Source organism: Salvelinus alpinus, chromosome 3, assembly GCF_045679555.1.
Source record: "Salvelinus alpinus chromosome 3, SLU_Salpinus.1, whole genome shotgun sequence".
NCBI lineage: Eukaryota > Metazoa > Chordata > Actinopteri > Salmoniformes > Salmonidae > Salvelinus > Salvelinus alpinus.
The window spans coordinates 110,609,542-110,631,474 of record NC_092088.1 but is presented as its reverse complement, the minus strand read 5'-3'; the positions used below and the strand labels follow the sequence as shown (position 1 = coordinate 110,631,474).

General features: G+C 38.0%; 10 non-coding genes across 10 annotated transcripts; all 10 read left to right on the top strand.

Moving 5' to 3' along the window:
- The first annotated feature begins 734 nt into the window (after positions 1-734).
- On the top strand, positions 735-807 carry trnav-uac (transfer RNA valine (anticodon UAC)). The gene has a single exon. It is a non-coding gene; the product is annotated as a tRNA-Val (tRNA).
- Positions 808-6,524: 5,717 nt separating this feature from the next.
- Positions 6,525-6,597, top strand: trnav-aac (transfer RNA valine (anticodon AAC)). The gene has a single exon. It is a non-coding gene; the product is annotated as a tRNA-Val (tRNA).
- Positions 6,598-7,856: 1,259 nt separating this feature from the next.
- trnav-aac (transfer RNA valine (anticodon AAC)) lies at positions 7,857-7,929 on the top strand. The gene has a single exon. It is a non-coding gene; the product is annotated as a tRNA-Val (tRNA).
- Positions 7,930-8,864: 935 nt separating this feature from the next.
- On the top strand, positions 8,865-8,937 carry trnav-uac (transfer RNA valine (anticodon UAC)). The gene has a single exon. It is a non-coding gene; the product is annotated as a tRNA-Val (tRNA).
- Positions 8,938-9,078: 141 nt separating this feature from the next.
- Positions 9,079-9,151, top strand: trnav-cac (transfer RNA valine (anticodon CAC)). The gene has a single exon. It is a non-coding gene; the product is annotated as a tRNA-Val (tRNA).
- A 5,289-nt stretch (positions 9,152-14,440) lies between these two features.
- On the top strand, positions 14,441-14,513 carry trnav-aac (transfer RNA valine (anticodon AAC)). The gene has a single exon. It is a non-coding gene; the product is annotated as a tRNA-Val (tRNA).
- Positions 14,514-17,339: 2,826 nt separating this feature from the next.
- trnad-auc (transfer RNA aspartic acid (anticodon AUC)) lies at positions 17,340-17,412 on the top strand. Its single transcript has one exon. It is a non-coding gene; the product is annotated as a tRNA-Asp (tRNA).
- Positions 17,413-18,278: 866 nt separating this feature from the next.
- trnag-acc (transfer RNA glycine (anticodon ACC)) lies at positions 18,279-18,351 on the top strand. The gene has a single exon. It is a non-coding gene; the product is annotated as a tRNA-Gly (tRNA).
- A 2,104-nt stretch (positions 18,352-20,455) lies between these two features.
- trnav-cac (transfer RNA valine (anticodon CAC)) lies at positions 20,456-20,528 on the top strand. Its single transcript has one exon. It is a non-coding gene; the product is annotated as a tRNA-Val (tRNA).
- A 337-nt stretch (positions 20,529-20,865) lies between these two features.
- trnav-uac (transfer RNA valine (anticodon UAC)) lies at positions 20,866-20,938 on the top strand. Its single transcript has one exon. It is a non-coding gene; the product is annotated as a tRNA-Val (tRNA).
- Positions 20,939-21,933: the final 995 nt, after the last annotated feature.

The window sequence follows — 21,933 nt, the reverse complement described above, 5'->3', positions numbered from 1 at the left end:
TTCTTTCATAAATGCCTTATATTGGAAATTCAAATACATGCAGTGAATATCAGTAAAATTTGGTTTAGTCCTTGCAAAAACCACATGCAGCGATTTCTGTAGTGTAGTGGTTATCACGTTCGCTTTACACGCGAAAGGTCCCCGGTTCGAAACCGGGTGGAAACAGTGCTCTTTGACACATTCAGTAAGAACTGCATTTATAACAGTGAATAGTTGCTTTCATAAATGCCTTATTTTGGAAATTCAAAGACATGCAGTGAATATCAGTAAAATTTGGTTTAGTCCTTGCAAAAATCACATGCGGCAGTTTCTGTAGTGTAGTGGTTATCACTTTCGCTTTACACGCGAAAGGTCCCCGGTTCGAAACCGGGTGGAAACAGTGCTCTTTGACACATTCAGTAAGAACTGTATTTATAACAGTGAATAGTTGCTTTCATAAATGCCTTATTTTGGAAATTCAAAGACATGCAGTGAATATCAGTAAAATTTGGTTTAGTCCTTGCAAAAATCACATGCAGCAGTTTCTGTAGTGTAGTGGTTATCACGTTCGCTTAACACGAGAAAGGTCCCCGGTTCAAAACCGGGTGGAAACAGTGCTCTTTGACACATTCAGTAAGAACTGTATTTATAACAGTGAACAGTTGCTTTCATAAATGCTTTATTTTGGAAATTCAAATAAATGATGTGAATATCAGTAAAATTTGGTTTAGTCCTTGCAAAAATCACATGCGGCAGTTTCTGTAGTGTAGTGGTTATCACGTTCGCCTTACATGCGAAAGGTCCCCGGTTCGAAACCGGGTGGAAACAGTGCTCTTTGACACATTCAGTAAGAACTGTATTTATAACAGTGAATAGTTGCTTTCATAAATGCCTTATTTTGGAAATTCAAAGACATGCAGTGAATATCAGTAAAATTTGGTTTAGTCCTTGCAAAAATCACATGCAGCAGTTTCTGTAGTGTAGTGGTTATCACGTTCGCTTAACACGCGAAAGGTCCCCGGTTCAAAACCGGGTGGAAACAGTGCTCTTTGACACATTCAGTAAGAACTGTATTTATAACAGTGAATAGTTGCTTTCATAAATGCCTTATATTGGAAATTCAAATACATGCAGTGAAAATCAGTCAAATTTGGTTTAGTCCTTGCAAAAACCACATGCAGCGATTTCTGTAATGTAGTGGTTATCACATTCGCTTCACACGCGAAAGGTCCCCGGTTCGAAACCGGTTGGAAACAGTGCTCTTTGACACATTCAGTAAGAACTGTATTTATAACAGTGAATAGTTGCTTTCATAAATGCCTTATTTTGGAAATTCAAATAAATGATGTGAATATCAGTAAAATTTGGTTTAGTCCTTGCAAAAATCACATGCAGCAGTTTCTGTAGTGTAGTGGTTATCACGTTCGCTTAACACGCGAAAGGTCCCCGGTTCAAAACCGGGTGGAAACAGTCCATTCTTTCATAAATGCCTTATTTTGGAAATTCAAAAACATGCAGTGAATATCAGTAAAATTTGGTTTAGTCCTTGCAAAAACCACATGCAGCAGTTTCTGTAGTGTAGTGGTTATCACATTCGCTTCACAAGCAAAAGGTCCCCGGTTCGAAACCGGGTGGAAACAGTGCTCTTTGACACATTCAGTAAGAACTGTATTTATAACAGAGAATAATAATATTTTGGAAATTCAAATACATGCAGTGAATAGCAGTAAAATTTGGTTTAGTCCTTGCAAAAATCACATGCGGCAGTTTCTGTAGTGTAGTGGTTATCAAGTTCGCTTTACACGCGAAAGGTCCCCGTTTCGAAACCGGGTGGAAACAGTGCTCTTTGACACATTCAGTAAGAACTGTATTTATAACAGTGAATAGTTGCTTTCATAAATGCCTTATTTTGGAAATTCAAATAAATGATGTGAATATCAGTAAAATTTGGTTTAATCCTTGCAAAAACCACATGCAGCAGTTTCTGTAGTGTAGTGGTTATCACATTCGCTTCACACGCGAAAGGTCACTGGTTCGAAACCGGGTTGAAACAGTGCTCTTTGACACATTCAGTAAGAACTGTATTTATAACAGTGAATAGTCGCTTTCATAAATGCCTTATTTTGGAAATTCAAAGACATGCAGTGAATATCAGTAAAATTTGGTTTAGTCCTTGCAAAAATCACATGCAGCAGTTTCTGTAGTGTAGTGGTTATCACGTTTGCTTAACACGCGAAAGGTCCCCGGTTCGAAACCGGGTGGAAACAGTGCTCTTTGACACATTCAGTAAGAACTGTATTTATAACAGTGAATAGTTGCTTTCATAAATGCTTTATTTTGGAAATTCAAATAAATCATGTGAATATCAGTAAAATCTGGTTTAGTCCTTGCAAAAATCACATGCGGCAGTTTCTGTAGTGTAGTGGTTATCACGTTCGCTTAACACGCGAAAGGTCCCTGGTTTGAAACCGGGTGGAAAAAGTGCTTTCTTTCATAAATGCCTTATATTGGAAATTCAAATACATGCAGTGAATATCAGTAAAATTTGGTTTAGTCCTTGCAAAAACCACATGCAGCGATTTCTGTAGTGTAGTGGTTATCACGTTCGCTTTACACGCGAAAGGTCCCCGGTTCGAAACCGGGTGGAAACAGTGCTCTTTGACACATTCAGTAAGAACTGTATTCATAACAGTGAATAGTTGCTTTCATAAATGCCTTATTTTGGAAATTCAAAGACATGCAGTGAATATCAGTAAAATTTGGTTTAATCCTTGCAAAAACCACATGCAGCAGTTTCTGTAGTGTAGTGGTAATCACATGCGCTTCACACGCGAAAGGTCACTGGTTCGAAACCGGGTTGAAACAGTGCTCTTTGACACATTCAGTAAGAACTGTATTTATAACAGTGAATAGTTGCTTTCATAAATGCCTTATTTTGGAAATTCAAAGACATGCAGTGAATATCAGTAAAATTTGGTTTAGTCCTTGCAAAAATCACATGCAGCAGTTTCTGTAGTGTAGTGGTTATCACGTTTGCTTAACACGCGAAAGGTCCCCGGTTCGAAACCGGGTGGAAACAGTGCTCTTTGACACATTCAGTAAGAACTGTATTTATAACAGTGAATAGTTGCTTTCATAAATGCTTTATTTTGGAAATTCAAATAAATCATGTGAATATCAGTAAAATCTGGTTTAGTCCTTGCAAAAATCACATGCGGCAGTTTCTGTAGTGTAGTGGTTATCACGTTCGCTTAACACGCGAAAGGTCCCTGGTTTGAAACCGGGTGGAAAAAGTGCTTTCTTTCATAAATGCCTTATATTGGAAATTCAAATACATGCAGTGAATATCAGTAAAATTTGGTTTAGTCCTTGCAAAAACCACATGCAGCGATTTCTATAGTGTAGTGGTTATCACGTTCGCTTTACACGCGAAAGGTCCCCGGTTCGAAACCGGGTGGAAACAGTGCTCTTTGACACATTCAGTAAGAACTGTATTCATAACAGTGAATAGTTGCTTTCATAAATGCCTTATTTTGGAAATTCAAAGACATGCAGTGAATATCAGTAAAATTTGGTTTAATCCTTGCAAAAACCACATGCAGCAGTTTCTGTAGTGTAGTGGTAATCACATGCGCTTCACACGCGAAAGGTCACTGTTTCGAAACCGGGTTGAAACAGTGCTCTTTGACACATTCAGTAAGAACTGTATTTATAACAGTGAATAGTTGCTTTCATAAATGCCTTATTTTGGAAATTCAAAGACATGCAGTGAATATCAGTAAAATTTGGTTTAGTCCTTGCAAAAATCACATGCAGCAGTTTCTGTAGTGTAGTGGTTATCACGTTTGCTTAACACGCGAAAGGTCCCCGGTTCGAAACCGGGTGGAAAAAGTGCTTTCTTTCATAAATGCCTTATATTGGAAATTCAAATACATGCAGTGAAAATCAGTAAAATTTGGTTTAGTCCTTCCAAAAACCACATGCAGCGATTTCTGTAATGTAGTGGTTATCACATTCGCTTCAAATGCGAAAGGTCCCCGGTTCGAAACCGGGTGGAAACAGTGCTCTTTGAAACATTCAGTAAGAACTGTATTTATAACAGTGAATAGTTGCTTTCATAAATGCCTTATTTTGGAAATTCAAAGACATGCAGTGAATATCAGTAAAATTTGGTTTAGTCCTTGCAAAAATCATATGCGGCAGTTTCTGTAGTGTAGTGGTTATCACGTTCGCTTTACACGTGAAAGGTCCCCGGTTCGAAACCGGGTGGAAACAGTGCTCTTTGACACATTCAGTAAGAACTGTATTTATAACAGTGAATAGTTGCTTTCATAAATGCCTGATTTTGGAAATTCAAAGACATGCAGTGAATATCAGTAAAATTTGGTTTAGTCCTTGCAAAAATCACATGCAGCATTTTCTGTAGTGTAGTGGTTATCACGTTTGCTTAACACGCGAAAGGTCATCGTTTCGAAACCGGGTGGAAACAGTGCTCTTTGACACATTCAGTAAGAACTGTATTTATAACAGTGAATAGTTGCTTTCATAAATGCCTTATTTTGGAAATTCAAATAAATGATGTGAATATCAGTAAAATTTGGTTTAGTCCTTGCAAAAATCACATGCAGCAGTTTCTGTAGTGTAGTGGTTATCACGTTCGCTTAACATGCGAAAGGTCCCCGGTTCAAAACCGGGTGGAAACAGTAAATTCTTTCATAAATGCCTTATTTTGGAAATTCAAAAACATGCAGTGAATATCAGTAAAATTTGGTTTAGTCCTTGCAAAAACCACATTCAGCAGTTTCTGTAGTGTAGTGGTTATCACATTCGCTTCACAAGCAAAAGGTCCCCGGTTCGAAACCGGGTGGAAACAGTGCTCTTTGACACATTCAGTAAGAACTGTATTTATAACAGAGAATAATAATATTATGGAAATTCAAATACATGCAGTGAATAGCAGTAAAATTTGGTTTAGTCCTTGCAAAAATCACATGCGGCAGTTTCTCTAGTGTAGTGGATATCACGTTCCCTTTACACGCGAAAGGTCCCCAGTTCGAAACCGGGTGGAAACAGTGCTCTTTGACACATTCAGTAAGAACTGTATTTATAACAGTGAATATTTGCTTTCATAAATGCCTTATTTTGGAAATTCAAATAAATGATGTGAATATCAGTAAAATTTGGTTTTATCCTTGCAAAAACCACATGCAGCAGTTTCTGTAGTGTAGTGGTTATCACATTCGCTTAACACGCGAAAGGTCCCCGGTTCAAAACCTGGTGGAAACAGTGCTCTTTGACACATTCAGTAAGAACTGTATTCATAACAGTGAATAGTTGCTTTCATAAATGCTTTATTTTGGAAATTCAAATAAATGATGTGAATATCAGTCAAATTTGGTTTAGTCCTTGCAAAAATCACATGCGGCAGTTTCTGTAGTGTAGTGGTTATCACGTTCGCTTAACACGCGAAAGGTCCCTGGTTTGAAACCGGGTGGAAAAAGTGCTTTCTTTCATAAATGCCTTATATTGGAAATTCAAATACATGCAGTGAATATCAGTAAAATTTGGTTTAGTCCTTGCAAAAACCACATGCAGCGATTTCTGTAATGTAGTGGTTATCACATCCGCTTCACACGCGAAAGGTCCCCGGTTCGAAACCGGGTGGAAACAGTGCTCTTTGACACATTCAGTAAGAACTGTATTTATAACAGAGAAAAATAATATTTTGGAAATTCAAATACATGCAGTGAATAGCAGTAAAATTTGGTTTAGTCCTTGCAAAAATCACATGCGGCAGTTTCTGTAGTGTAGTGGTTTTCACGTTCGCTTTACACGCGAAAGGTCCCCGGTTCGAAACCGGGTGGAAACAGTGCTCTTTGACACATTCAGTATGAACTGTATTTATAACAGTGAATAGTTGCTTTCATAAATGCCTTATTTTGGAAATTCAAATAAATGATGTGAATATCAGTAAAATTTGGTTTAGTCCTTGCAAAAATCACATGCAGCAGTTTCTGTAGTTTAGTGGTTATCACGTTCGCTTAACACGCGAAAGGTCCCCGGTTCGAAACCGGGTGGAAACAGTGCATTCTTTCATAAATGCCTTATTTTGGAAATTCAAATAAATGATGTGAATATCAGTAAAATTTGGTTTAGTCCTTGCAAAAATCACATGCAGCAGTTCTGTAGTGTAGTGGTTATCACATTCGCTTCACACGCGAAAGGTCCCTGGTTCGAAACCGGGTGGAAACAGTGCTCTTTGACACATTCAGTAAGAACTGTATTTATAACAGATAATAATATTTTGGAAATTCAAATACATGCAGTGAATAGCAGTAAAATTTGGTTTAGTCCTTGCAAAAATCACATGCAGCAGTTTCTGTAGTGTAGTGGTTATCACGTTCGCTTAACACGCGAAAGGTCCCTGGTTTGAAACCGGGTGGAAAAAGTGCTTTCTTTCATAAATGCCTTATTTTGGAAATTCAAATACATGCAGTGAATATCAGTAAAATTTGGTTTAGTCCTTGCAAAAACCACATGAAGCAGTTTCTGTAGTGTAGTGGTTATCACGTTCGCTTAACACGCGAAAGGTCCCCGGTTCGAAACCGGGTGGAAACAGTGCTCTTTGACACATTCAGTAAGAACTGTATTTATAACAGTAAATAGTTGCTTTCATAAATGCCTTATTTTGGAAATTCAAATAAATGATGTGAATATCAGTAAAATTTGGTTTAGTCCTTGCAAAAATCACATGCGGCAGTTTCTGTAGTGTAGTGGTTCTCACGTTCGTTTCACACGCGAAAGGTCCCTGGTTTGAAACCGGGTGGAAAAAGTGCTTTCTTTCATAAATGCCTTATATTGGAAATTCAAATACATGCAGTGAATATCAGTAAAATTTGGTTTAGTCCTTGCAAAAACCACATGCAGCGATTTCTGTAATGTAGTGGTTATCACATCCGCTTCACACGCGAAAGGTCCCCGGTTCGAAACCGGGTGGAAACAGTGCTCTTTGACACATTCAGTAAGAACTGTATTTATAACAGAGAAAAATAATATTTTGGAAATTCAAATACATGCAGTGAATAGCAGTAAAATTTGGTTTAGTCCTTGCAAAAATCACATGCGGCAGTTTCTGTAGTGTAGTGGTTTTCACGTTCGCTTTACACGCGAAAGGTCCCCGGTTCGAAACCGGGTGGAAACAGTGCTCTTTGACACATTCAGTATGAACTGTATTTATAACAGTGAATAGTTGCTTTCATAAATGCCTTATTTTGGAAATTCAAATAAATGATGTGAATATCAGTAAAATTTGGTTTAGTCCTTGCAAAAATCACATGCAGCAGTTTCTGTAGTTTAGTGGTTATCACGTTCGCTTAACACGCGAAAGGTCCCCGGTTCGAAACCGGGTGGAAACAGTGCATTCTTTCATAAATGCCTTATTTTGGAAATTCAAATAAATGATGTGAATATCAGTAAAATTTGGTTTAGTCCTTGCAAAAATCACATGCAGCAGTTCTGTAGTGTAGTGGTTATCACATTCGCTTCACACGCGAAAGGTCCCTGGTTCGAAACCGGGTGGAAACAGTGCTCTTTGACACATTCAGTAAGAACTGTATTTATAACAGATAATAATATTTTGGAAATTCAAATACATGCAGTGAATAGCAGTAAAATTTGGTTTAGTCCTTGCAAAAATCACATGCAGCAGTTTCTGTAGTGTAGTGGTTATCACGTTCGCTTAACACGCGAAAGGTCCCTGGTTTGAAACCGGGTGGAAAAAGTGCTTTCTTTCATAAATGCCTTATTTTGGAAATTCAAATACATGCAGTGAATATCAGTAAAATTTGGTTTAGTCCTTGCAAAAACCACATGAAGCAGTTTCTGTAGTGTAGTGGTTATCACGTTCGCTTAACACGCGAAAGGTCCCCGGTTCGAAACCGGGTGGAAACAGTGCTCTTTGACACATTCAGTAAGAACTGTATTTATAACAGTAAATAGTTGCTTTCATAAATGCCTTATTTTGGAAATTCAAATAAATGATGTGAATATCAGTAAAATTTGGTTTAGTCCTTGCAAAAATCACATGCGGCAGTTTCTGTAGTGTAGTGGTTATCACGTTCGTTTAACACGCGAAAGGTCCCTGGTTTGAAACCGGGTGGAAAAAGTGCTTTCTTTCATAAATGCCTTATATTGGAAATTCAAATACATGCAGTGAATATCAGTAAAATTTGGTTTAGTCCTTGCAAAAACCACATGCAGCGATTTCTGTAATGTAGTGGTTATCACATTCGCTTCACACGCGAAAGGTCCCCGGTTCGAAACCGGGTGGAAACAGTGCTCTTTGACACATTCAGTAAGAACTGTATTTATAACAGATAATAATATTTTGGAAATTCAAATACATGCAGTGAATAGCAGTAAAATTTGGTTTAGTCCTTGCAAAAATCACATGCGGCAGTTTCTGTAGTGTAGTGGTTATCACATTCGCTTTACACGCGAAAGGTCCCCGGTTCGAAACCGGGTGGAGCAAATGCTCTTTGACACATTCAGTAAGAACTGTATTTATAACAGTGAATAGTTGCTTTCATAAATGCCTTATTTTGGAAATTCAAAGACATGCAATGAATATCAGTAAAATTTGGTTTAGTCCTTGCAAAAATCACATGCAGTAGTTTCTGTAGTGTAGTGGTTATCACATTCGCTTCACACGCGAAAGGTTCCCGGTTCGAAACCGGGTGGGAACAGTGCTCTTTGACACATTCAGTAAGAACTGTATTTATAACAGTGAACAGTTGCTTTCATAAATGCTTTATTTTGGAAATTCAAATAAATGATGTGAATATCAGTAAAATTTGGTTTAGTCCTTGCAAAAATCACATGCGGCAGTTTCTGTAGTGTAGTGGTTATCACGTTCGCCTTACATGCGAAAGGTCCCCGGTTCGAAACCGGGTGGAAACAGTGCTCTTTGACACATTCAGTAAGAACTGTATTTATAACAGTGAATAGTTGCTTTCATAAATGCCTTATTTTGGAAATTCAAAGACATGCAGTGAATATCAGTAAAATTTGGTTTAGTCCTTGCAAAAATCACATGCAGCAGTTTCTGTAGTGTAGTGGTTATCACGTTCGCTTCACACGCGAAAGGTCCCCGGTTCAAAACCGGGTGGAAACAGTGCTCTTTGACACATTCAGTAAGAACTGTATTTATAACAGTGAATAGTTGCTTTCATAAATGCCTTATATTGGAAATTCAAATACATGCAGTGAAAATCAGTCAAATTTGGTTTAGTCCTTGCAAAAACCACATGCAGCGATTTCTGTAATGTAGTGGTTATCACATTCGCTTCACACGCGAAAGGTCCCCGGTTCAAAACCGGTTGGAAACAGTCCATTCTTTCATAAATGCCTTATTTTGGAAATTCAAAAACATGCAGTGAATATCAGTAAAATTTGGTTTAGTCCTTGCAAAAACCACATGCAGCAGTTTCTGTAGTGTAGTGGTTATCACATTCGCTTCACAAGCAAAAGGTCCCCGGTTCGAAACCGGGTGGAAACAGTGCTCTTTGACACATTCAGTAAGAACTGTATTTATAACAGAGAATAATAATATTTTGGAAATTCAAATACATGCAGTGAATAGCAGTAAAATTTGGTTTAGTCCTTGCAAAAATCACATGCGGCAGTTTCTGTAGTGTAGTGGTTATCAAGTTCGCTTTACACGCGAAAGGTCCCCGTTTCGAAACCGGGTGGAAACAGTGCTCTTTGACACATTCAGTAAGAACTGTATTTATAACAGTGAATAGTTGCTTTCATAAATGCCTTATTTTGGAAATTCAAATAAATGATGTGAATATCAGTAAAATTTGGTTTAATCCTTGCAAAAACCACATGCAGCAGTTTCTGTAGTGTAGTGGTTATCACATTCGCTTCACACGCGAAAGGTCACTGGTTCGAAACCGGGTTGAAACAGTGCTCTTTGACACATTCAGTAAGAACTGTATTAATAACAGTGAATAGTCGTTTTCATAAATGCCTTATTTTGGAAATTCAAAGACATGCAGTGAATATCAGTAAAATTTGGTTTAGTCCTTGCAAAAATCACATGCAGCAGTTTCTGTAGTGTAGTGGTTATCACGTTTGCTTAACACGCGAAAGGTCCCCGGTTCGAAACCGGGTGGAAACAGTGCTCTTTGACACATTCAGTAAGAACTGTATTTATAACAGTGAATAGTTGCTTTCATAAATGCTTTATTTTGGAAATTCAAATAAATCATGTGAATATCAGTAAAATCTGGTTTAGTCCTTGCAAAAATCACATGCGGCAGTTTCTGTAGTGTAGTGGTTATCACGTTCGCTTAACACGCGAAAGGTCCCTGGTTTGAAACCGGGTGGAAAAAGTGCTTTCTTTCATAAATGCCTTATATTGGAAATTCAAATACATGCAGTGAATATCAGTAAAATTTGGTTTAGTCCTTGCAAAAACCACATGCAGCGATTTCTGTAGTGTAGTGGTTATCACGTTCGCTTTACACGCGAAAGGTCCCCGGTTCGAAACCGGGTGGAAACAGTGCTCTTTGACACATTCAGTAAGAACTGTATTCATAACAGTGAATAGTTGCTTTCATAAATGCCTTATTTTGGAAATTCAAAGACATGCAGTGAATATCAGTAAAATTTGGTTTAATCCTTGCAAAAACCACATGCAGCAGTTTCTGTAGTGTAGTGGTAATCACATGCGCTTCACACGCGAAAGGTCACTGGTTCGAAACCGGGTTGAAACAGTGATCTTTGACACATTCAGTAAGAACTGTATTTATAACAGTGAATAGTTGCTTTCATAAATGCCTTATTTTGGAAATTCAAAGACATGCAGTGAATATCAGTAAAATTTGGTTTAGTCCTTGCAAAAATCACATGCAGCAGTTTCTGTAGTGTAGTGGTTATCACGTTTGCTTAACACGCGAAAGGTCCCCGGTTCGAAACCGGGTGGAAACAGTGCTCTTTGACACATTCAGTAAGAACTGTATTTATAACAGTGAATAGTTGCTTTCATAAATGCTTTATTTTGGAAATTCAAATAAATCATGTGAATATCAGTAAAATCTGGTTTAGTCCTTGCAAAAATCACATGCGGCAGTTTCTGTAGTGTAGTGGTTATTACGTTCGCTTAACACGCGAAAGGTCCCTGGTTTGAAACCGGGTGGAAAAAGTGCTTTCTTTCATAAATGCCTTATATTGGAAATTCAAATACATGCAGTGAATATCAGTAAAATTTGGTTTAGTCCTTGCAAAAACCACATGCAGCGATTTCTATAGTGTAGTGGTTATCACGTTCGCTTTACACGCGAAAGGTCCCCGGTTCGAAACCGGGTGGAAACAGTGCTCTTTGACACATTCAGTAAGAACTGTATTCATAACAGTGAATAGTTGCTTTCATAAATGCCTTATTTTGGAAATTCAAAGACATGCAGTGAATATCAGTAAAATTTGGTTTAATCCTTGCAAAAACCACATGCAGCAGTTTCTGTAGTGTAGTGGTAATCACATGCGCTTCACACGCGAAAGGTCACTGTTTCGAAACCGGGTTGAAACAGTGCTCTTTGACACATTCAGTAAGAACTGTATTTATAACAGTGAATAGTTGCTTTCATAAATGCCTTATTTTGGAAATTCAAAGACATGCAGTGAATATCAGTAAAATTTGGTTTAGTCCTTGCAAAAATCACATGCAGCAGTTTCTGTAGTGTAGTGGTTATCACGTTTGCTTAACACGCGAAAGGTCCCCGGTTCGAAACCGGGTGGAAAAAGTGCTTTCTTTCATAAATGCCTTATATTGGAAATTCAAATACATGCAGTGAAAATCAGTAAAATTTGGTTTAGTCCTTCCAAAAACCACATGCAGCGATTTCTGTAATGTAGTGGTTATCACATTCGCTTCAAATGCGAAAGGTCCCCGGTTCGAAACCGGGTGGAAACAGTGCTCTTTGAAACATTCAGTAAGAACTGTATTTATAACAGTGAATAGTTGCTTTCATAAATGCCTTATTTTGGAAATTCAAAGACATGCAGTGAATATCAGTAAAATTTGGTTTAGTCCTTGCAAAAATCATATGCGGCAGTTTCTGTAGTGTAGTGGTTATCACGTTCGCTTTACACGTGAAAGGTCCCCGGTTCGAAACCGGGTGGAAACAGTGCTCTTTGACACATTCAGTAAGAACTGTATTTATAACAGTGAATAGTTGCTTTCATAAATGCCTGATTTTGGAAATTCAAAGACATGCAGTGAATATCAGTAAAATTTGGTTTAGTCCTTGCAAAAATCACATGCAGCATTTTCTGTAGTGTAGTGGTTATCACGTTTGCTTAACACGCGAAAGGTCATCGTTTCGAAACCGGGTGGAAACAGTGCTCTTTGACACATTCAGTAAGAACTGTATTTATAACAGTGAATAGTTGCTTTCATAAATGCCTTATTTTGGAAATTCAAATAAATGATGTGAATATCAGTAAAATTTGGTTTAGTCCTTGCAAAAATCACATGCAGCAGTTTCTGTAGTGTAGTGGTTATCACGTTCGCTTAACATGCGAAAGGTCCCCGGTTCAAAACCGGGTGGAAACAGTAAATTCTTTCATAAATGCCTTATTTTGGAAATTCAAAAACATGCAGTGAATATCAGTAAAATTTGGTTTAGTCCTTGCAAAAACCACATTCAGCAGTTTCTGTAGTGTAGTGGTTATCACATTCGCTTCACAAGCAAAAGGTCCCCGGTTCGAAACCGGGTGGAAACAGTGCTCTTTGACACATTCAGTAAGAACTGTATTTATAACAGAGAATAATAATATTATGGAAATTCAAATACATGCAGTGAATAGCAGTAAAATTTGGTTTAGTCCTTGCAAAAATCACATGCGGCAGTTTCTCTAGTGTAGTGGATATCACGTTCCCTTTACACGCGAAAGGTCCCCAGTTCGAAACCGGGTGGAAACAGTGCTCTTTGACACATTCAGTAAGAACTGTATTTATAACAGTGAATAGTTGCTTTCATAAATGCCTTATTTTGGAAATTCAAATAAATGATGTGAATATCAGTAAAATTTGGTTTTATCCTTGCAAAAACCACATGCAGCAGTTTCTGTAGTGTAGTGGTTATCACATTCGCTTAACACGCGAAAGGTCCCCGGTTCAAAACCTGGTGGAAACAGTGCTCTTTGACACATTCAGTAAGAACTGTATTCATAACAGTGAATAGTTGCTTTCATAAATGCTTTATTTTGGAAATTCAAATAAATGATGTGAATATCAGTCAAATTTGGTTTAGTCCTTGCAAAAATCACATGCGGCAGTTTCTGTAGTGTAGTGGTTATCACGTTCGCTTAACACGCGAAAGGTCCCTGGTTTGAAACCGGGTGGAAAAAGTGCTTTCTTTCATAAATGCCTTATATTGGAAATTCAAATACATGCAGTGAATATCAGTAAAATTTGGTTTAGTCCTTGCAAAAACCACATGCAGCGATTTCTGTAATGTAGTGGTTATCACATCCGCTTCACACGCGAAAGGTCCCCGGTTCGAAACCGGGTGGAAACAGTGCTCTTTGACACATTCAGTAAGAACTGTATTTATAACAGAGAAAAATAATATTTTGGAAATTCAAATACATGCAGTGAATAGCAGTAAAATTTGGTTTAGTCCTTGCAAAAATCACATGCGGCAGTTTCTGTAGTGTAGTGGTTTTCACGTTCGCTTTACACGCGAAAGGTCCCCGGTTCGAAACCGGGTGGAAACAGTGCTCTTTGACACATTCAGTATGAACTGTATTTATAACAGTGAATAGTTGCTTTCATAAATGCCTTATTTTGGAAATTCAAATAAATGATGTGAATATCAGTAAAATTTGGTTTAGTCCTTGCAAAAATCACATGCAGCAGTTTCTGTAGTTTAGTGGTTATCACGTTCGCTTAACACGCGAAAGGTCCCCGGTTCGAAACCGGGTGGAAACAGTGCATTCTTTCATAAATGCCTTATTTTGGAAATTCAAATAAATGATGTGAATATCAGTAAAATTTGGTTTAGTCCTTGCAAAAATCACATGCAGCAGTTCTGTAGTGTAGTGGTTATCACATTCGCTTCACACGCGAAAGGTCCCTGGTTCGAAACCGGGTGGAAACAGTGCTCTTTGACACATTCAGTAAGAACTGTATTTATAACAGATAATAATATTTTGGAAATTCAAATACATGCAGTGAATAGCAGTAAAATTTGGTTTAGTCCTTGCAAAAATCACATGCAGCAGTTTCTGTAGTGTAGTGGTTATCACGTTCGCTTAACACGCGAAAGGTCCCTGGTTTGAAACCGGGTGGAAAAAGTGCTTTCTTTCATAAATGCCTTATTTTGGAAATTCAAATACATGCAGTGAATATCAGTAAAATTTGGTTTAGTCCTTGCAAAAACCACATGAAGCAGTTTCTGTAGTGTAGTGGTTATCACGTTCGCTTAACACGCGAAAGGTCCCCGGTTCGAAACCGGGTGGAAACAGTGCTCTTTGACACATTCAGTAAGAACTGTATTTATAACAGTAAATAGTTGCTTTCATAAATGCCTTATTTTGGAAATTCAAATAAATGATGTGAATATCAGTAAAATTTGGTTTAGTCCTTGCAAAAATCACATGCGGCAGTTTCTGTAGTGTAGTGGTTATCACGTTCGTTTAACACGCGAAAGGTCCCTGGTTTGAAACCGGGTGGAAAAAGTGCTTTCTTTCATAAATGCCTTATATTGGAAATTCAAATACATGCAGTGAATATCAGTAAAATTTGGTTTAGTCCTTGCAAAAACCACATGCAGCGATTTCTGTAATGTAGTGGTTATCACATTCGCTTCACACGCGAAAGGTCCCCGGTTCGAAACCGGGTGGAAACAGTGCTCTTTGACACATTCAGTAAGAACTGTATTTATAACAGATAATAATATTTTGGAAATTCAAATACATGCAGTGAATAGCAGTAAAATTTGGTTTAGTCCTTGCAAAAATCACATGCGGCAGTTTCTGTAGTGTAGTGGTTATCACATTCGCTTTACACACAAAAGGTCCCCGGTTCGAAACCGGGTGGAGCAAATGCTCTTTGACACATTCAGTAAGAACTGTATTTATAACAGTGAATAGTTGCTTTCATAAATGCCTTATTTTGGAAATTCAAAGACATGCAATGAATATCAGTAAAATTTGGTTTAGTCCTTGCAAAAATCACATGCAGTAGTTTCTGTAGTGTAGTGGTTATCACATTCGCTTCACACGCGAAAGGTTCCCGGTTCGAAACCGGGTGGGAACAGTGCTCTTTGACACATTCAGTAAGAACTGTATTTATAACAGATAATAATATTTTGGAAATTCAAATACATGCAGTGAATATCAGTAAAATTTGGTTTAGTCCTTGCAAAAATCACATGCAGCAGTTTCTGTAGTGTAGTGGTTATCACGTTAGCTTAACACGCGAAAGGTCCCCGGTTCGAAACCGGGTGGAAACAGTGCATTCTTTCATAAATGCCTTATTTTGGAAATTCAAATACATGCAGTGAATATCAGTAAAATTTGGTTTAGTCCTTGCAAAAATGACATGCAGCAGTTTCAGTAGTGTAGTGGTTATCACATTCGCTTCACACGCGAAAGGTCCCCGGTTCGAAACCGGGTGGAAACAGTGCTCTTTGACACATTCAGTAAGAACTGTATTTATAACAGTGAATAGTTGCTTTCATAAATGCCTTATTTTGGAAATTCAAAGACATGCAGTGAATATCAGTCAAATTTGGTTTAGTCCTTGCAAAAATCACATGCAGCAGTTTCTGTAGTGTAGTGGTTATCACGTTCGCTTAACACGCGAAAGGTCCCTGGTTTGAAACCGGGTGGAAAAAGTGCTTTCTTTCATAAATGCCTTATATTGGAAATTCAAATACATGCAGTAAATATCAGTAAAATTTGGTTTAGTCCTTGCAAAAACCAAATGCAGCGATTTCTGTATTGTAGTGGTTGTCACATTCGCTTCACACCAGAAAGTTCCCCGGTTCGAAACCGGGTGGAAACAGTGCTCTTTGACCAATTCAGTAAGAACTGTATTTATAACAGTGAATAGTTGCTTTCATAAATGCCTTATTTTGGAAATTCAAATAAATGATGTGAATATCAGTAAAATTTGGTTTAGTCCTTGCAAAAATTACATGCGGCAGTTTCTGTAGTGTAGTGGTTATCACGTTCGCTTAACACGCGAAAGGTCCCTGGTTTGAAACCGGGTGGAAAAAGTGCTTTCTTTCATAAATGCCTTATTTTGGAAATTCAAATAAATGATGTGAATATCAGTAAAATTTGGTTTAGTCCTTGCAAAAATAACATGCGGCAGTTTCTGTAGTGTAGTGGTTATCACGTTCGCTTAACACGCGAAAGGTCCCTGGTTTGAAACCGGGTGGAAAAAGTGCTTTCTTTCATAAATACCTTATATTGGAAATTCAAATACATGCAGTGAATATCTGTAAAATTTGGTTTAGTCCTTGCAAAAACCACATGCAGCGATTTCTGTAATGTAGTGGTTATCACATTCGCTTCACACGCGAAAGGTCCCCGGTTCGAAACCGGGTGGAAACAGTGCTCTTTGACACATTCAGTAAGAACTGTATTTATAACAGATAATATTATTTTGGAAATTCAAATACATGCAGTGAATAGCAGTAAAATTTGGTTTAGTCCTTGCAAAAATCACATGCGGCAGTTTCTGTAGTGTAGTGCTTATCACCTTCGCTTTACAAGCGAAAGGTCCCCGGTTCGAAACCGGGTGGAGCAAATGCTCTTTGACACATTCAGTAAGAACTGTATTTATAACAGTGAATAGTTGCTTTCATAAATGCCTTATTTTGGAAATTCAAAGACATGCAATGAATATCAGAAAAATTTGGTTTAGTCCTTGCAAAAATCACATGCAGTAGTTTCTGTAGTGTAGTGGTTATCACATTCGCTTCACACGCGAAAGGTCCCCGGTTCGAAACCGGTGGGAACAGTGCTCTTTGACACATTCAGTAAGAACTGTATTTATAACAGATAATAATATTTTGGAAATTCAAATACATGCAGTGAATATCAGTAAAATTTGGTTTAGTCCTTGCAAAAATCACATGCAGCAGTTTCTGTAGTGTAGTGGTTATCACATTCGCTTCACACGCGAAAGGTCCCCGGTTCGAAACCGGGTGGGAACAGTGCTCTTTGACACATTCAGTAAGAACTGTATTTATAACAGATAATAATATTTTGGAAATTCAAATACATGCAGTGAATATCAGTAAAATTTGGTTTAGTCCTTGCAAAAATCACATGCAGCAGTTTCTGTAGTGTAGTGGTTATCACGTTCGCTAATCACGCGAAAGGTCCCCGGTTCGAAACCGGGTGGAAACAGTACATTCTTTCATAAACGCCTTATTTTGGAAATTCAAATACATGCAGTGAATATCAGTAAAATTTGGTTTAGTCCTTGCAAAAACCACATGCAGCAGTTTCAGTAGTGTAGTGGTTATCACATTCGCTTCACACGCGAAAGGTCCCCGGTTCTAAACCGGGTGGAAACAGTGCTCTTTGACACATTCAGTAAGAACTGTATTTATAACAGATAATAATATTTTGGAAATTCAAATACATGCAGTGAATAGCAGTAAAATTTGGTTTAGTCCTTGCAAAAATCACATGCGGAAGTTTCTGTAGTGTAGTGGTTATCACGTTTGCTTTACACACGAAAGGTCCCCGGTTCGGAACCGGGTGGAAACAGTGCATTCTTTCATAAATGCCTTATTTTGGAAATTCAAATACATGCAGTGAATATCAGTAAAATTTGGTTTAGTCCTTGCAAAAACGACATGCAGCAGTTTCAGTAGTGTAGTGGTTATCACATTCGCTTCACACGCGAAAGGTCCCCGGTTCGAAACCGGGTGGAAACAGTGCTCTTTGACACATTCAGTAAGAACTGTATTTATAACAGTGAATAGTTGCTTTCATAAATGCCTTATTTTGGAAATTCAAATAAATGATGTGAATATCAGTAAAATTTGGTTTAGTCCTTGCAAAAATCACATGCAGTAGTTTCTGTAGTGTAGTGGTTATCACATTCGCTTCACATGCGAAAGGTCCCCGGTTCGAAACCGGGTGGGAACAGTGCTCTTTGACACATTCAGTAAGAACTGTATTTATAACAGTGAATAGTTGCTTTCATAAATGCCTTATTTTGGAAATTCAAATAAATTTTGTGAATATCAGTAAAATATGCAGCAGTTTCTGTAGTGTAGTGGTTATCACGTTCGCTTACCACGCGAAAGGTCCCCGGTTCGAAACCGGGTGGGAACAGTGCTCTTTGACACATTCTGTAAGAACTGTATTTATAACAGTGAATAGTTGCTTTCATAATTGCCTTATTTTGGAAATTCAAAGACATGCAGTGAATATCAGTAAAATTTGGTTTAGTCCTTGCAAAAATCACATGCAGCAGTTTCTGTAGTGTAGTGTTTATCACGTTCGCTTAACACGCGAAAGGTCCCCGGTTCGAAACCGGGTGGAAACAGTGCATTCTTTCGTAAATGCCTTATTTTGGAAATTCAAATACATGCAGTGAATATCAGTAAAATTTGGTTTAGTCCTTGCAAAAAGCACATGCAGCAGTTTCTGTAGTGTAGTGGTTATCACGTTCGCTTAACATGCGAAAGGTCCCCGGTTCGAAAACGGGTGGAAACAGTGCTCTTTGACACATTCAGTAAGAACTGTATTTATAACAGTGAATAGTTGCTTTCATAAGTCCTTGCAAAAATCACATGCAGTAGTTTCTGTAGTGTAGTGGTTATCACGCTCGCTTCACAGGCGAAAGGTCCCCGGTTCGAAACCGGGTGGAAACAGTGCTCTTTGACACATTCAGTAAGAACTGTATTTATAACAGTAAATAGTTGCTTTCATAAATGCCTTATTTTGGAAATTCAAATAAATGATGTGAATATCAGTAAAATTTGGTTTAGTCCTTGCAAAAACCACATGCAGCAGTTTCTGTAGTGTAGTGGTTATCACATTCGCTTCACACGCGAAAGGTCCCCGGTTTGAAACCGGGTGGAAACAATGCTCTTTGACACATTCAGTAAGAACTGTATTTATAACAGTGAATAGTTGCTTTCATAAATATAACAGATAATAATATTTTGGAAATTCAAATACATGCAGTGAATAGCAGTAAAATTTGGTTTAGACCTTGCAAAAACTACATACAGCAGTTTCTGTAGTGTAGTGGTTATCACATATGCTTCACACGCGAAAGGTCCTCGGTTCAAAACAGGGTGGAAACACTGCTCATTGACACATTCAGTAAGAACTGTATTTATAACAGTGAATAGTTGCTTTCATAAATGCCTTATTTTGGAAATTCAAAGACATGCAGTGAATATCAGTAAAATTTGGTTTAGACCTTGCAAAAACTACATACAGCAGTTTCTGTAGTGTAGTGGTTATCACATATGCTTCACACGCGAAAGGTCCTCGGTTCAAAACAGGGTGGAAACACTGCTCATTGACACATTCAGTAAGAACTGTATTTATAACAGTGAATAGTTGCTTTCATAAATGCCTTATTTTGGAAATTCAAAGACATGCAGTGAATATCAGTGAAATTTGGTTTAGTCCTTGCAAAAATCACATGCAGCAGTTTCTGTAGTGAAGTGGTTATCACGTTCGCTTAACACGCGAAAGGTCCCTAGTTTGAAACCGGGTGGAAAAAGTGCTTTCTTTCATAAATGCCTTATTTTGGAAATTCAAATACATGCAGTGAATATCAGTAAAATTTGGTTTAGTCCTTGCAAAAATCACATGAAGCAGTTTCTGTAGTGTAGTGGTTATCACATTCGCTTCACACGCGAAAGGTCCCCGGTTCGAAACCGGGTGGGAACAGTGCTCTTTGACACATTCAGTAAGAACTGTATTTATAACAGATAATAATATTTTGGAAATTCAAAGACATGCAGTGAATAGCAGTGAAATTTGGTTTAGTCCTTGCAAAAATCACATGAAGCAGTTTCTGTAGTGTAGTGGTTATCACATTCGCTTCACACGTGAAAGGTCCCCGGTTCGAAACCGGGTGGAAACAGTGCTCTTTGACACATTCAGTAAGAACTGTATTTATAACAGTAAATAGTTGCTTTCATAAATGCCTTATTTTGGAAATTCAAATAAATGATGTGAATATCAGCAAAACATGCAGCAGTTTCTGTAGTGTAGTGGTTATCACGTTCGCTTAACACGCAAAAGGTCCCCGGTTCGAAACCGGGTGGAAACAGTGCTCTTTGACACATTCAGTAAGAACTGTATTTATAACAGTAAATAGTTGCTTTCATAAATGCCTTAATTTGGAAATTCAAATAAATGATGTGAATATCAGTAAAATTTGGTTTAGTCCTTGCAAAAATCACATGCAGTAGTTTCTGTAGTGTAGTGGTTATCACGTTCGCCTCACACGCGAAAGGTCCCCGGTTCGAAACCGGGTGGAAACAGTGCTCTTTGACACATTCAGTAAGAACTGTATGTATAACAGTAAATAGTTGCTTTCATAAATGCCTTATTATGGAAATTCAAATAAATGATGTGAATATCAGTAAAATTTGGTTTAGTCCTTGCAAAAACCACATGCAGCAGTTTCTGTAGTGTAGTGGTTATCACATTCGCTTCACACGCGAAAGGTCCCCGGTTTGAAACCGGGTGGAAACAGTGCTCTTTGACACATTCAGTAAGAACTGTATTTATAACAGATAATAATATTTTGGAAATTCAAATACATGCAGTGAATAGCAGTAAAATTTGGTTTAGTCCTTGCAAAAATCACATGCGGCAGTTTCTGTAGTGTAGTGGTTATCACGTTCGCTTTACACGCGAAAGGTCCCCGGTTCGAAACCGGGTGGAAACAGTGCATTCTTTCGTAAATGCCTTATTTTGGAAATTCAAATACATGCAGTGAATATCAGTAAAATTTGGTTTAGTCCTTGCAAAATGCACATGCAGCAGTTTCTGTAGTGTAGTGGTTATCACGTTCGCTTAACATGCGAAAGGTCCCCGGTTCGAAAACGGGTGGAAACAGTGCTCTTTGACACATTCAGTAAGAACTGTATTTATAACAGTGAATAGTTGCTTTCATAAATGCCTTATTTTGGAAATTCAAAGACATGCAGTGAATATCAGTAAAATTTGGTTTAGTCCTTGCAAAAATCACATGCAGCAGTTTCTGTAGTGTAGTGGTTATCACGTTTGCTTCACACGCGAAAGGTCCCCGGTTCGAAACCGGGTGGTAACAGTGCATTCTTTCATAAATGCCTTATTTTGGAAATTCAAATACATGCAGTGAATATCAGTCAAATTTGGTTTAGTCCTTGCAAAAACGACATGCAGCAGTTTCAGTAGTGTAGTGGTTATCACATTCACTTCACACGCGAAAGGTCCCCGGTTCGAAACCAGGTGGAAACAGTGCTCTTTGACACATTCAGTAAGAACTGTATTTATAACAGTAAATAGTTGCTTTCATAAATGCCTTATTTTGGAAATTCAAATAAATGATGTGAATATCAGTAAAATTTGGTTTAGTCCTTGCAAAAATCACATGCAGTAGTTTCTGTAGTGTAGTGGTTATCACGCTCGCTTCACAGGCGAAAGGTCCCCGGTTCGAAACCGGGTGGAAACAGTGCTCTTTGACACATTCAGTAAGAACTGTATTTATAACAGTAAATAGTTGCTTTCATAAATGCCTTATTTTGGAAATTCAAATAAATGATGTGAATATCAGTAAAATTTGGTTTAGTCCTTGCAAAAACCACATGCAGCAGTTTCTGTAGTGTAGTGGTTATCACATTCGCTTCACACGCGAAAGGTCCCCGGTTTGAAACCGGGTGGAAACAGTGCTCTTTGACA